Raw genomic sequence first — 13,644 nt, 5'->3', positions numbered from 1 at the left:
ATATTTCTGTAAGATTTCAAAGGACAGATGGAGAGAGATCTGTTCTCTGTGGAGAAAGAGTGAGAAACAGTATAGAAGTGAGTCGGTGCTCAGGAGTCAGATCTCAGTTTGAATTTCAGCTCTGCCACATACTCTTTGTGGCTGTGGCAAGTTACTTAACCTCTCTGGGCTCAGTTTAATCATCTACAAAATGGGATAGAAAATAGCATTTTTCTCAGAGTGGATGTGAGAGTTCAGTTAGATGATATATGTCAGATATTTAGAATGACTCCTGGCATGTGTTCAATAAAAGCTAATTATTTTAAAAAATTTACTACCACTAATAATGGAAATGATTGTGGACAGAAACTTGGGGGCACGGACATTTTTGGGGCTTGGGGGAGGAGAAATTAGAGAAGTAAGAAGTAAGAAATTAGAAAAGTAAGAAAAAACAACAGAAGAGGATCAATGAACTATAGTTTTGCAGTGTTAGGAAAGAATTTTACAAGGATTTGGTGACCACTGTTAATCAGTTGAAGTGAGAAGTTAATGTGGATGAGTCTAGAGAAAATATACTATTAAATTTGGAAGGGGAATATGTTAATTTGCTAGGGCTTCCATATCAAAGTACCACAAATTGGGTGGTTTGAACAACAGATAGGTATTGTCTCACTTCTGGAGGCTAGGGGTCTGAGATCAAGGTGTTAGCAGAGTTGGTTCCTTCAGAGAGTGTGAGGGAAGAATCTGTTCCATGCCTTTCCCCTCACTTATGGTTTAGTGGCAATCTTGGCATTCCTTGGTATGTAGATATAGTACCCCAATCTCTGCCTTTGTCATCACATGGTATTTTCCCTGTGTGTATGTCTGTGTCCAAATTTCCTCTTTGTAATAACACCAGTCATATTGGATTAGGGGCCCTCCCTACTCAGTATGACTTCATTTTAACTAATTATATCTGCAACAACCCTATTTCCAAATAATGTCACATACTGAGGCTCTGGAGGTTAGGACCTCAACATATGAATTTTGTTGGGACAGAATTAAACTCATAACAGGGAAGGTGGACTTCGGAAGAATAGTTTAGGCAGAGATCAGATTATACATAGAGCAAGAAAGGAAGAAAGTGGAACTCTAAGATGGAAGTAAAACTGAAGAACATGGGACAAAGGGAAGTATATTGTCCATGAGGGCAAAGAAGATGTTTAAAATGAGCAGAAAGCAAGATGGATGGATGAGCCATAGTCTGTGTCTATACCTAAGTCCAGAGGATGGCCTTTACTATACCCTTCTCCTAGGCCCCGTGCTCTTTTCTTTTGTTTTTACTTGAATTGTATGGAGAATTGGTTTATCTCTCCAGTTTGCTCATGAAAAAATAGTTAAGAAATTGTTACCAAGAGAGAAAGAAAGGGAGCACATGCGGATAGCTCTGATTGATATTTTACTGTAGAAATATAATGAGGGAGGACAGAAGGGAGTCATCCTTTGCATACAACTGGAGTATATCTACTTGTAGAATTTCAGGATTTCTTAAAAAATTTTCATAAATATATATATATATATATATATTTTTTTTTACAAAAGAAGATATGTAGCTTAGAATGAAGAACATTTCCTTTGAGAAAAAGCTTTAAGGATAGTAATAAGCTTAATTAAATAGTGTTTCATATTCAGAAGGGAACAAAATTATAAATGTACATACAACTTTCTCAACCATATGTTCTTTTTAATGATATTAATATATCCCTAGAGATAATAGTAAAGCTTCTTCCTAATTAGGTAGTATTTTATTAAACTGAAAGAAATCTCATGTTAGTTTGAATACTATTTTCAAGAATTAAATAACACTTATAGTCTCAGATAAAGAGGATTTTGCTTTCTTCCATGGAAATTATTGGTGCTAGTCAAAAACCAATTTTAGAATGAGGGAAACAAGGAGGCTGCTTGCTAATTGAAGACAATTCAAATTCTCCAAGATTTTGCCAAGCACGATTATATTATTGCTAATGCTATTTATGCCAAGATAGCTATTTTAAGTAAAAATTAGGATAATTTAAACTTTATAAAAATGTAATTTCTGCAGTTGACTAATTTTTTTCAGTCAAATCAGTCAAAATGATTTTCATTTATAGATTCAGCCTAAATTAACTTTAAGAGTATAGTATAGAGCAAGGTCATGAGGACGGGGACTGGAAAAAGAAAGACTAGAGTTCAAACCCTGGTTCTGTGATTAAAAAGGATGTAAAATTGGGGCGCCTGGGTGGCGCAGTCGGTTAAGCGTCCGACTTCAGCCAGGTCACGATCTCACGGTCCGTGAGTTCGAGCCCCGCGTCAGGCTCTGGGCTGATGGCTCAGAGCCTGGAGCCTGTTTCTGATTCTGTGTCTCCCTCTCTCTCTGCCCCTCCCCCGTTCATGCTCTGTCTCTCTCTGTCCCAAAAATAAATAAACGTTGAAAAAAAAAAAAAAACTTAAAAAGGATGTAAAATTGAAAATGATACAGATCAAAATAATTATAAGGAGTACTACATGTACCTCTATGACAATATGTTGAAAACTAAATGTACTTCTATGACAATATGTTTGATTTCCAACTCCCCCCACCCAACTATAAATCCCCCAAAGGAATAAGCTGAAGCAGAAAATATGAATGTACCAATTATTATACAACATGTCAGAAAGGTGATTATAAAGCTATGGTTGAAGAAGACAACAGGCCTAGACAGATTCACAAAATTGTTTTTCTCATTTTTAAAGGATAATAAAAATGTTTTATAAACTAGGTCATAGACAGTGATCATATATGAATATAGGTGCAACATTTATAAATAAAATATTAACAAATAGATTTAATAATGTATTTAGGAGTAGTAAAACAAGTACACTTTGTTTCAAAAATATAAATACTGGAAACCTATTAACATCCATTTATCAACAAATTAAGGGAAAAAAACCCAACATCTCCATTTGACAGACACTTGATTAAATTCAGCAACTATCCCTAAGAAAAACTATCCCCCCCCACAATAAAGATCATTTACCAAAAAGAACAGCAAATATTATCCTAGATGGTAAAATAGTAAAACCATTTTAATTCAAACCAAGAATTAGACAGAAATGCCTACCCTTGTCATTATTATTTAACATTGTCTTGGAGATTTGTGCAAGTGTAACAAATAAGTAAAATAACTGGTAGAGAAAATACTGGGGAAGAGGAGAAAAACAAGCTCACTTTTTGACTATTTGACTATATACATGGAAAATCCAGGATACCATAGTAAAACTTCTTAGAGTTAATAAGGTAATTTGGCTAGGTGTCTAGATGCAAGATAAATACATTAAAATCAGCAATTTTTATGTACTACAAAAATAAATAAGTACAAATGGAAATGTTCACAACTACTTAATAACAACAGAGCTATAAAATAGGAAGAAATTTAACAAGAACAAGACGTAATATGAAGCAAATAAATCATTAGGAGTTATATGTCTTCTAGAAGGACATAAAACAAGATATGAACAAATAAAAACACCATGTTTTCAGATGGGAAGACAATGTTAAAATTGTCAATTCTTCTAAAATTAATGTGTAAAATTAATGCAGTTCTTACTAGGATCCCAGGGGCTTTGAGTGGGAAGGATTTGATAAAATGGTATTAAAGTTTGTGTAGAAGAATAAATGTTCAAGATGGCTCAGAAAAATATGATAAAAAGATTAGTGAGAGAGGGTTTATAGAATGTCAGAGCATACTATAAATTAAGTATTACACTGGTACAAGAATAGATAACTAGATCAGTAAAATAGAATAAAGAGTCTGGAAATAAACCCTGGATTATATAAGCATCGTCTACATTAGGAAGTTGGAAGTATAGCTCAGTGGGAAAAGAATATATTCTGTGATGAATGGTCCTGGCAGAACTGGCTATCTACTTGGAAGAAAAACTTGGATCCTTATCTTATGTTTATTCCAAAAAAAAATAAAGATATATATAAAGACTAAATATAAAAAATTATACAGTAACGTCTTGCAAGATAATCTGAGAGACTACATTCCCACATTTTCTAAGAATTGGGAATGATGGGGAAAGACCCCTTTAACCAGAAGTTCAATCATCTTTATATAAAAATTCATCCTTTTGTATGGCAAAGATCATCAGCAGAGTCAATAGACAGATGACTGATTTGGAAAAAAAACTAATTGTCATGCAGGTGATAGGTATATAATTTGTAATGAAAATATACCAAGAACTCTTACAAATAGTGAGCAAAAGACAAACTACCCAGTAAAAATGACCAAGTCTTATAAACGGGCATTTTGTGGAAGAGCAACTCTTGTTGCCAGCAAACGTGACAAGGTGCCCAAATTCATTAGAAGTTAGAGAAATGCAAATTAAAGTAATAATGAGATTAATCCTTACCTCTACCAGACCAGTGGAAAGAAGCAGTGATGCAGACTGCTGGTAGGATATAGAGAAAGAGGTATGCGCGTCCTTTGCCAAAGGAAAGGTGAACTATTTCAGTCCTTCTGAAAGTAATCTGGCAATTCCTTTTAAAAATAAAAATATCTTTCCTGCCACTTGGCAATCCCTCTCATGGACTTTCTTTTATACAAATAAGCCCATTCTAATTTAAAAAGATTTCTTTAAGATATTGTTAAATGAGAAAAACAAGATGCCAGGAAATGTATGATTCAGTTTTTATAAGACAAACAATGAAAAGCCTTTGCCAATATGAATATGAGTATGTGAGATTATAGTATGGAGAAGTATACAGAAGGACATATACTAGGCTGTCAGCATGAGTTTTCTGTGGAATTAGAAGGAGAACAGATAGTAAAACCAATATAATTTTTCAACAATTTCCTATACAACACATTTGCTTATTTTTTCAGATTAAAATTTTTGTCTTACTGAAAATTTTCTATTAAGGTTAGTTTTTCCATAAACATTTTTTGACAAAGACTCAATAATTAGCGTTTTCTTCCTATCTAGCTGGACTGACTATAACTTACGTTATTGGGAATTTTCTTTTGGACCATTATTTTTAACAAGTATGATTCTCCTGGGTACCTTATCAAAGTTTTGTGAAGAAGATTCTATTTTTTACATATAATTTTTGGCTCAAATTTTGCTGTTTTCAGTATTACCTGAAAGATAGGATTCTTCTTATGATTTTTCAGTCAATATAAATGTTACTGTTCAAAGATTTTGCCATTGCAAGTTTTACTTTGTATGGATTATTTATGCAAGTCATGTTTATTATGGATTGGATGTGGTGGTGATTTTATATTTTTTGCCCAGAGAAGAAAAGCAAATTCATAGAGCAGAGATGTGAGATCTGAATGCACGATGGATGAAAATATCTTTGAGGTCAGCACTTGAGGTTAAAATGCTCTTCTTTGTACCTGACATAGACTAGGTGCTTGGTAGTTACTATTATTATTTCTTGAAGGTATAAATCAATCCTACCTTGTTTAGCCATCTTATGCTCTGCAAGCCTTTGTGATTGGGATTTAGGGAGACAATAATCTGAAAATCCACATGTTAAGGTGAAATCTGACATTTAAGCATTGGTGGCTAATTTGAATTTTATGAACCACAGTGTGGGCTAACATTATGTAGTTTCCGTGAAGTGTGTCCACAGGCTGCATACTACTTTTTGACTTCTGGTGCAGCACAACTCTTGGCTGTCCTAATGTTCCTAATGCTGGAAATGTGGCCTACTAGAAAAATGTCATCCTCTGTCTGAGAAGTCCCTCCTGCCACAGAAATTTGACTGGAACCCCAGGACCAGATAAGTCAGGTACGCCCTTGTTTCAGATCGGAACGATGGAAGAGAAGTGTGCTAGAGAGGGGTCATCTAGGTGCATCCCATATGGTCTCTCATGTATTTCCCTTCATCCCTATGAACTAGCTGCATGGGATGCTGGCTCTCCAGCAGCAGGTGGCAGCATTAGCCCAAAGATTGGCCACGTTAGGGCCTGTAATACTCCCAATTCCTTCCTTATTCGTATGTGTGTGTATATGTAAGAGAAGGAACAGATTACTCCCCATCAGTTTTAGGGGGAAGAAAATGATTTTCCATATACTTAAAAATTTAAAAAAATATTTAAGCCCCTACTATGTGCCAGCCACTGTGCTGTGCATTTTATTTTTAACTGATTTTTATTTAGTTTATTTTTTTTGAGTATAGTTGACACACGATGTTACATTAGCTTCAGGTGTCCGACTCAGTGGTTTGTCGAGTTTACACGTGGTGCCATATTCACCGCAAGTGGTGTGCTGTGCATCTTAACGGTCGTGTTGTTTAATTTTCACAACCTGTGAGGCAGGCTACTATTTCTCTCATTTCAAAGGTGAAGAAATTGACTTTTTGAGGCTAAAGGAATCTGCCTGAGGCTGTACTGTTTCTAAGAGGCAGAGCTGGGTCTGCAGTTACTAGATCTTTGACTGTTTTCCTGGAATCATACCCGTCATTCAGATCTGGAGTCGACTTTCTGTCTCAGTTCTCCTGACATTTGCCTGATTAATGTTGTTGAGAAACTTGGGCTGGATTTGGGGACAGAGAAAGCTGGCATGGCAGAGGATATTTGCCCCAGATGCTGGCCAGGTGGTGTGCCCCAAAGCTGGTGATAGAGGGAAGATGGATGCTATTACGGAGGAACACCATGCTTTCAGTCTGGAGAATGGATGTAGAGATTTGATGTGTTTTTTCTTTCTTATATAACAATTCCTATGACAAGAACAGATTACCTTTTTCCTGATTTCTTACTATTCAAAGTATTGGCATAGAAAAGAAGTTCTATGAGAAGTTTAATGCTTCTTGTGATAAATGTGAGGGGCTGGCTTTTTGGTAATTAAAGCTGCAGGATGTTTGCGTGACAGACCGGTCCTTGGCTATTTCATACTGTGTCAGAATGTATTTGATTAAAAATGGCTAATCTCATGATTTTATATAAATGGCTCAAAAATGCTAGGTAGTCCGCTAAGTAAATTAGATCAGCCAGCAAAGTTCACAATTTCTTCTGGTAAGGCAGTGTTAGGTAGAGAGCAGCTTCAGAACTAATTCTCCCTTGCCTGTGTGATCTTGTGTAGTAAGCAACTCATTCTTCATCTGTAAAGGAGGGGATGGGCTGGATGACACCAGAAGTTTTCTTCCTGCTTTTCAAGCCCGTGATTTTCTGGAGTCCCCGTGGATCTATATGTGAACAGAACTAGCCCCCTTCCAGGCAGAGGAGCTCCAGAGGTGGGCACAGAGATTAGATAAGACCTTGTATCTTTACAGGAATGGTCCCAAGTCACTGGCAAGTTAGGAACCTACTAAAAAGGACACTATTATATCACATTTAAAGAGCATGGCTTTGGAGTCAGACAGTCCTTATCCAAATCTTGGCTCCACTGATGACTAGTTATATAATCTTAGGCAAGTCACTATAACTCCCTGAATCTCGATTTTCTTAGTAGATACCTTAAATTTGCTGTGGGTTTTAAGAGTCATGGTAAAACACGTGATAGTTGCCCAATAAATGGTAACTCTTCTCACTAGTGATTGTTATGGGTTGAATTGTGTCACCTGAAAATTCGTATGTTGAAATCCTGGCTCTCAGCACCTCCGAACGTGATCTTATTTGGAGATATGTTTTTTTTCCAGAGGTAATCAAGTTAAAATGGGGTCATTAAGGTGGGCCTTAATCAAATATGGTGTCCTTATAAAAAGGGGGATTTAGGCACAGAGATATACATAGAGGGGAGATGATGTGAATAGATGCAGGGAGAAGACAGCCATCTGTGCCAAGAAGAGAGCCCTGGAACAAATGCATCCCTCATGGCTCTCGGAAGAAACCAAACCTGCTGACACTTTGATCTTGGACTCCAGCCTCCAGACTGAGAGAGAACACGTTTCTGTGTTTAACCTACCCAATCGGTGGTGCTTTATTACCACAGCCCCAGCAAACTACTACACCTATTTTCACTCAGGTTGCTATTCTACTGCCATCTTGTTCCCCTCTGAGTGCACCTTGTGTAGCACCTATACAAGGACAAGTTGTGGCTTTATGTTCACTGCCTCAGCTGCTCCAAAGTGGTCGGCCAGCCTTTGGGATGGTATTGAAATAGTTCACATTTATTGCTACCATTTCATATTCCAGGACATTGAGGCACAGGTATGTTTAGCAACTCATCTCAAGGTCACACACCTATGAAGTAGTAGAGCCAAGATCTAGATGGACCCAGACATTCTGTCCCCAGAATCCTTGCCCTTAATTCTCACAGTGACATGTTAACCACCATGCAGAGAAGCTTGGAGATGATGGGTTGAAAGAAGAGTAAGTCTGAGTGGCCGCCTCTTATCAGCAGGACAGAACTGACAGCTCTGTGTGTTCAGCACTGGCCTCCATGTATCTCTGTCATCACATCACTGGAACATGCTAGTCAATGGTGCCCACTGCCTGCAGATCACTGAGCCTGCTAAGAAGTTCCATTGGCCAGAGTCCAGAGCTATTGCTCTCATTTTAGGTCCTGGACCCTTCATCTTTCAGGATTTCCCCAAGCTGCCGTTGATGAATTTTTGGGCCTCTGCCCAAGGATCTGATGTAGAAAAGCACTATGGAGGGGCGGAATGCCATAGTGGTTAGGGGTGCAGGCTCTGATGTCAGATGCTTGGGTTTGGATACTGGCTCTGTTAGTAATTTAGTTAGCCTCAGATACTCACCTATGAAATGGGGATGACAGTAGTATTTATTTCATATGGTTGTCTTGGTGAGGATTATTAATGCATACTCATTTCTTAGATCAACACTTGGTGGGTACTTAATGCATGTTGGCTATTATAACATGTCCGTGGGATGGGATATAGTACTATAATGGTAACTATATAGGAGTGCATCTCTTCCAGGAAGAAGACTGAACTATATCCAGTCTGTAGTAATAAATTCATAAAATTTCAATAACCTGCCATCCATATTGCCATACAAATACAGAGCTTGATGTATATGCAAGAATTATTATTTCAGGAATTGTGCAATTCAGTAGAAAATGTTCATAGCGTATAATAAATATTTGTTGAATGAATGAATGAAATGAGAGGTGAGGCCCTGGTGCTGCAGGAGGGAGGGGAATGCAGGCTGGCTGAGAGATGCTTGGGCCACTATGACAAAAGAGTAGTAAATTATCCAGAGACCCAGCTCTAGAGGATGGGGTGAACTCTGAACCAAGACAACAGGTGGAGATGTGGATGGCAGCAGGCATCTCAGGACCCTCACTGTGGCCATCAGTGGGGGAGATGCTGGGGCCAAGGCTGGGCTGGCCTGGGATCAGGGGCAAGGAGAAGCTCCATTCCAGGTTAGGGGACTGATGGGAAATTCAGGGAGGACAGAAGCCTGTCAGACAGGCAGAAGGACTATTCTCTGGGAATTAGAGATGGCCTCTGGCTCTGTGCTCACTCACCAGATCTCTGGGGGCAGGCCTGGGGGCAGCGGAAGACTGCAGACCCTGGTGGCCACGTGAGTTAGCCTACCTCCTGAACACTGAGGACAGGTCTTTATTACTGGCAGCTGGGAGGTGCCGGACACCTGGACTGAGAGAGAGTGTCAAGGACTGGATGCCAGCCTACATGCTGCAAGGCACGGGGATGATGCCGAAGCCCAGCGAAAATGAGCCCTCCCATTCTGAACCCGAAACTTGTGATATGACCTGGAACTTTTAAAGTGGAGTCAATTAAAGGCTTTCCAGAAGCAATGGAAAGATTTCTATTACGTTTGTCAGTAAGAAGTGTAAATTATTATAATCTTTTTGGAGAGTTATTTTGTGATATTATCACAATTTAAAGGATGTTAATTGCAGTGGTGTTTGTGACTGTAAAAAGTGGAAATGATCTAAATGCCATCAACAGAAGATTGGTTAAATAAGTAATAGTACTACTGTGTATTTCAATCAAAGATGATGAAGTAAACATACATGTACACTCATGTACAACAAACATACAAAGGTTACCACATTGTATTTTATGAAAAAAGCGTGCTTCAGAAGAATGAATCACTAATGCCCTGTGGGTGTAAAAAAAGAACTATGTGCATATAATACACGTTTGAGTAATGCATGGAACATATCTGGAAGGACACAAACCAAATGAGCAGTGGCTAATTCCAGAAAGAGGGCTTGATGGGAGATGGGAGGGTGAGGAAAGGGAAGAGGGTATTTTACTTTGTACTTCATAGATTTCTGTACTATGTGCTTATATTGTTTTGTTTTACAAGTATTTATTGAGTGCTGTTTTTTTAAAACGGTGTAAAAAAAGAATCTCAAAATAAAACTGAAGTTTGTTACCTTGGTATTTGAGGTTTTACATTTTCTTGGCTGTCTTCAGCTTTGGAACAAATTGTTTTTTTGTTTTTTTTTTTTTTAAATGATATTATGTGGCTTTTTAAAGACTGTGGAGAGGCTGGCAGTGGGGTTGGGGTCATCAGGAGGCCAGAGGGGCAGTCATAGGGGACTGCCGCGGGTGGTTGTGGGCAGGGGAGAAGCTTCCTAGGTGCGTCACTCTCTGAAGATCATTCATTAGGTACCATGCAGGCCATCAAATGGACACTTGTTGGGCACTAGGCATTATACTCAACACCATGTTGGACATGTCACTGGGCACAGCTCAGAGCATTTCAAGGGGAATTTTGCTGAGCATGACAGCTATTTGACAGATACCACATTTGGGATGGCTGAGGTCATCTCATTGGCTTTGCCTTGGCTGTAACACATTATATACGTCCCTGGGCCCAGGGCAGTCACAAGGCACTGCATGGAATTCTGTGTATGCCACTCCACTGGACACTCCATAGAACTGGACTCCACACAGAATGTGACTTTCAGCATCATGGTTGGCATCGTGCAGAACTCTGCGAGGAACTCCCCAGGAACTCTCCACGAACTACATCTTTCTGGGCACCCCAGTAATGGGTATGGATGAGCAGCTGAAGAGTTTGATTCCTGCTTTCAGAATAGAGCGTGTACTTGGAAGAGACTGAGTTATAGGCCCACCAGGGCAACCATGTCCCCTCTCCCAGGACTCTGGGAATTGACTGTGGCAAAGAGGAAAGTAGACCAGAGACTGGAGAAGGGCAAGGGAACAGGTGAGTCGACTTGCTACCTCCTTTTTGCTACCAGAAAGCCTGTGAGGGTTTGAAAGGGTCAGTTTGGTGTGTGAAACTCCAAATAAACAGAAGCCACCATCACTGATCCAGATCCTTCTGAGAATAGTGCAAAGTGAAGGCACACATTTCCCGAAGAACCTGAAAGGATATTGAGACTCCAAGATAAGTCCCGTTTCCAGGCTCACTGCTGCTTGGATGGCGGACCTTTGTCTGCCTTCATAAGTCCCCGTTTTCATGTGGCCTATAGTTTCCCACATAAAAGGCAGTACAACCAAATTAAATATCTCCTGTGACTCCCTCAGGTCCTTTATGAGAGTTTCTGTACCCTCGATGCTGCTAACAAAGCCCAGTTGAGATGGGATGCTGGGTGGCTGACTAGGCATCTTCATTAGCTAAGAGATTATTCTGTATATTTTAAATTCACAGAGATTCAAAGTTGCTCCTAAGCAACCAAGAAATGACCACATGTAGAGTTATTTGAGAATGATCAAAAGACTTTTGCGTCTTCCTGATTTAGGAAGACCCACAGCAATGACGACCTTCACCCCTTGTAAATGCTCTTGGGGGCATTTTGGATAATCTTGGGCAGCTCCTTCTATCGTGATTAAGAAGCACAGATGTTTGTGCCTGGGAACTCTCACTCTCAGTGAAAGAGTGATCCTCACACCTTCATTGAAAATCTTCCCTTTTATCGAGAAGAGAATGTTGGCTAATCATGCTGCTTGACTTGATTCAGGCACCTCACTATCCCCCAAATATACTGAGGGGGAACCTCTTGATGTTTCTTTCTCTCCCCAAGCTCTAGCAACCATTAGGTCTCTATCACTAGATTTGCCTGTTCTGGATGTTTCATATAAATGGAGTCATAAATATGTGACTCCTTTTGTGCCTGGCTTCTTTTCACTTAGCTTAGTGTTTTTTAGATTCATCCACATTGTACTAATAGCTTTTTAGGGACACTGTGGTGTGAAAGGAATATAGTCTTTGGAGGCAGGTAGATGTGGATTCTGGTTCTGATTCTGGTTCAGGAACTTAGTAGCCATGTCCTAGGAAATTTATTTGCTCTTTCTGAGCTTTAGTCCTCATCCATAAAATGAAGATAATAACCCCTACCTCAAAGGTAGTTGTGACGATTAACAAATAATATATACAAAATTACTTGGTGTCTTAGCTGGCACATAGTAGATGCTCCCTCATTGTTAGAAAAAAGAAATTAAGTTAAATGCATGAATATGTGGTGCAGATATGTTAATTCCTTGCCGTTGCCCCTCTTTCATGGCCCTCTTTTATGAACTTCATTACACAGTGGCAGTTTTTTTCTCTGAATTCCTACAATGCTTCTCTTCATTTGAAAAATTTACCTTGCACTGAGCATACACTTCTCTGTCCTTTTGTTAAGTAGGTTCTTTTTTCTTTTTTTCTATGTGTGTACCTTCACCCCCATCGCCCCAACTGGACTGCATCTTTTCTGGATGTCAGAGGCTATTTTCTGCTAGGGAACATATGTTCCAAGTTCTCTGGGCCAGTCCCACTTGGAAACATCCTGTTCCGTAGTCTTTATAAACCACTGGGCTATCACAGAACATTTCATAGTTGGCATCCAAGCCACATCTCCCAGACTGTTCTGGCATGCAGAAGCAGCACCGACTCCTTCTTCAGCCTGGGTTTGGACAACAGGATCCCTTTCAATGTTTGGTGAATGTGTCTGTTGCCCAGAAGTACCACATCCGCACCCCCACACCCCCCATGCAGAAACGGAACTGGCAGCAGGCGAGCCCCCATCCTAATTATCTAGCTGTAATTGAAAGATGCAAGCTGGCATTCTCGGGAAGGTGCTTCTTCAAAGGCACTTGCTGCAGAAGCTGAACTCCAAATTAGAATTGATTCACATCCTCATAGATGCATCAGCTATTAGAGAGTAGGTTCTGGAATGGAGTGTGTTACTGGAGAATGAGGTCAGATGCGGGCAGGGAAAATGTCTTTCAGAGTTTCAGCATATTAGACTCAGCTGAATTTATATGTTAGGTTTTTACTACAAATAAAATATAATAACGTTCATAGTACCCATTTAATGTGTTTGACCCTGTCTTTTTTTTTTTTTTTTATAGGAAGTTAGTACTTAGAGAAGGAATAAAAACAGAAACCAAGAGTCAGAAACATTTATGAAGGTGACAAATTTCTAGAGCAGTTCTTAACCATCTTTTGGGTCACAGGGCCCCTTAAGGATGTGATAAAAGCTGTAGGCCCTTTCTAACAGAAAGGCGCAGACAAAAAATTGTGCATATAATTTTGGGGAGACTTGAAGACCCCCTTGTAACTCACCTAAGGCCACCAGGTTAAGACATCTACTATAACGAGAGCCACTTGTGTTAACCACTAAGGCCACAAAGGTGAATAAGATATGGTTCCTGCCCTCAGGGGATCTGTACTCTGATGAGGGTGATCAAACATATGTCAGCCAGTGATACCTCAGCTAGTCAGTTGGAGAAGCCTATGGATTCTTTCTGTACTGTCACTCCTTTGCTTCCTA

The sequence above is a fragment of the Lynx canadensis genome, chromosome D1, assembly GCF_007474595.2.
Source record: "Lynx canadensis isolate LIC74 chromosome D1, mLynCan4.pri.v2, whole genome shotgun sequence".
NCBI classification, from domain to species: Eukaryota; Metazoa; Chordata; class Mammalia; order Carnivora; family Felidae; genus Lynx; species Lynx canadensis.
The sequence above is the reverse complement of the archived record's forward strand: the minus strand, read 5'-3'. Positions refer to the sequence as shown.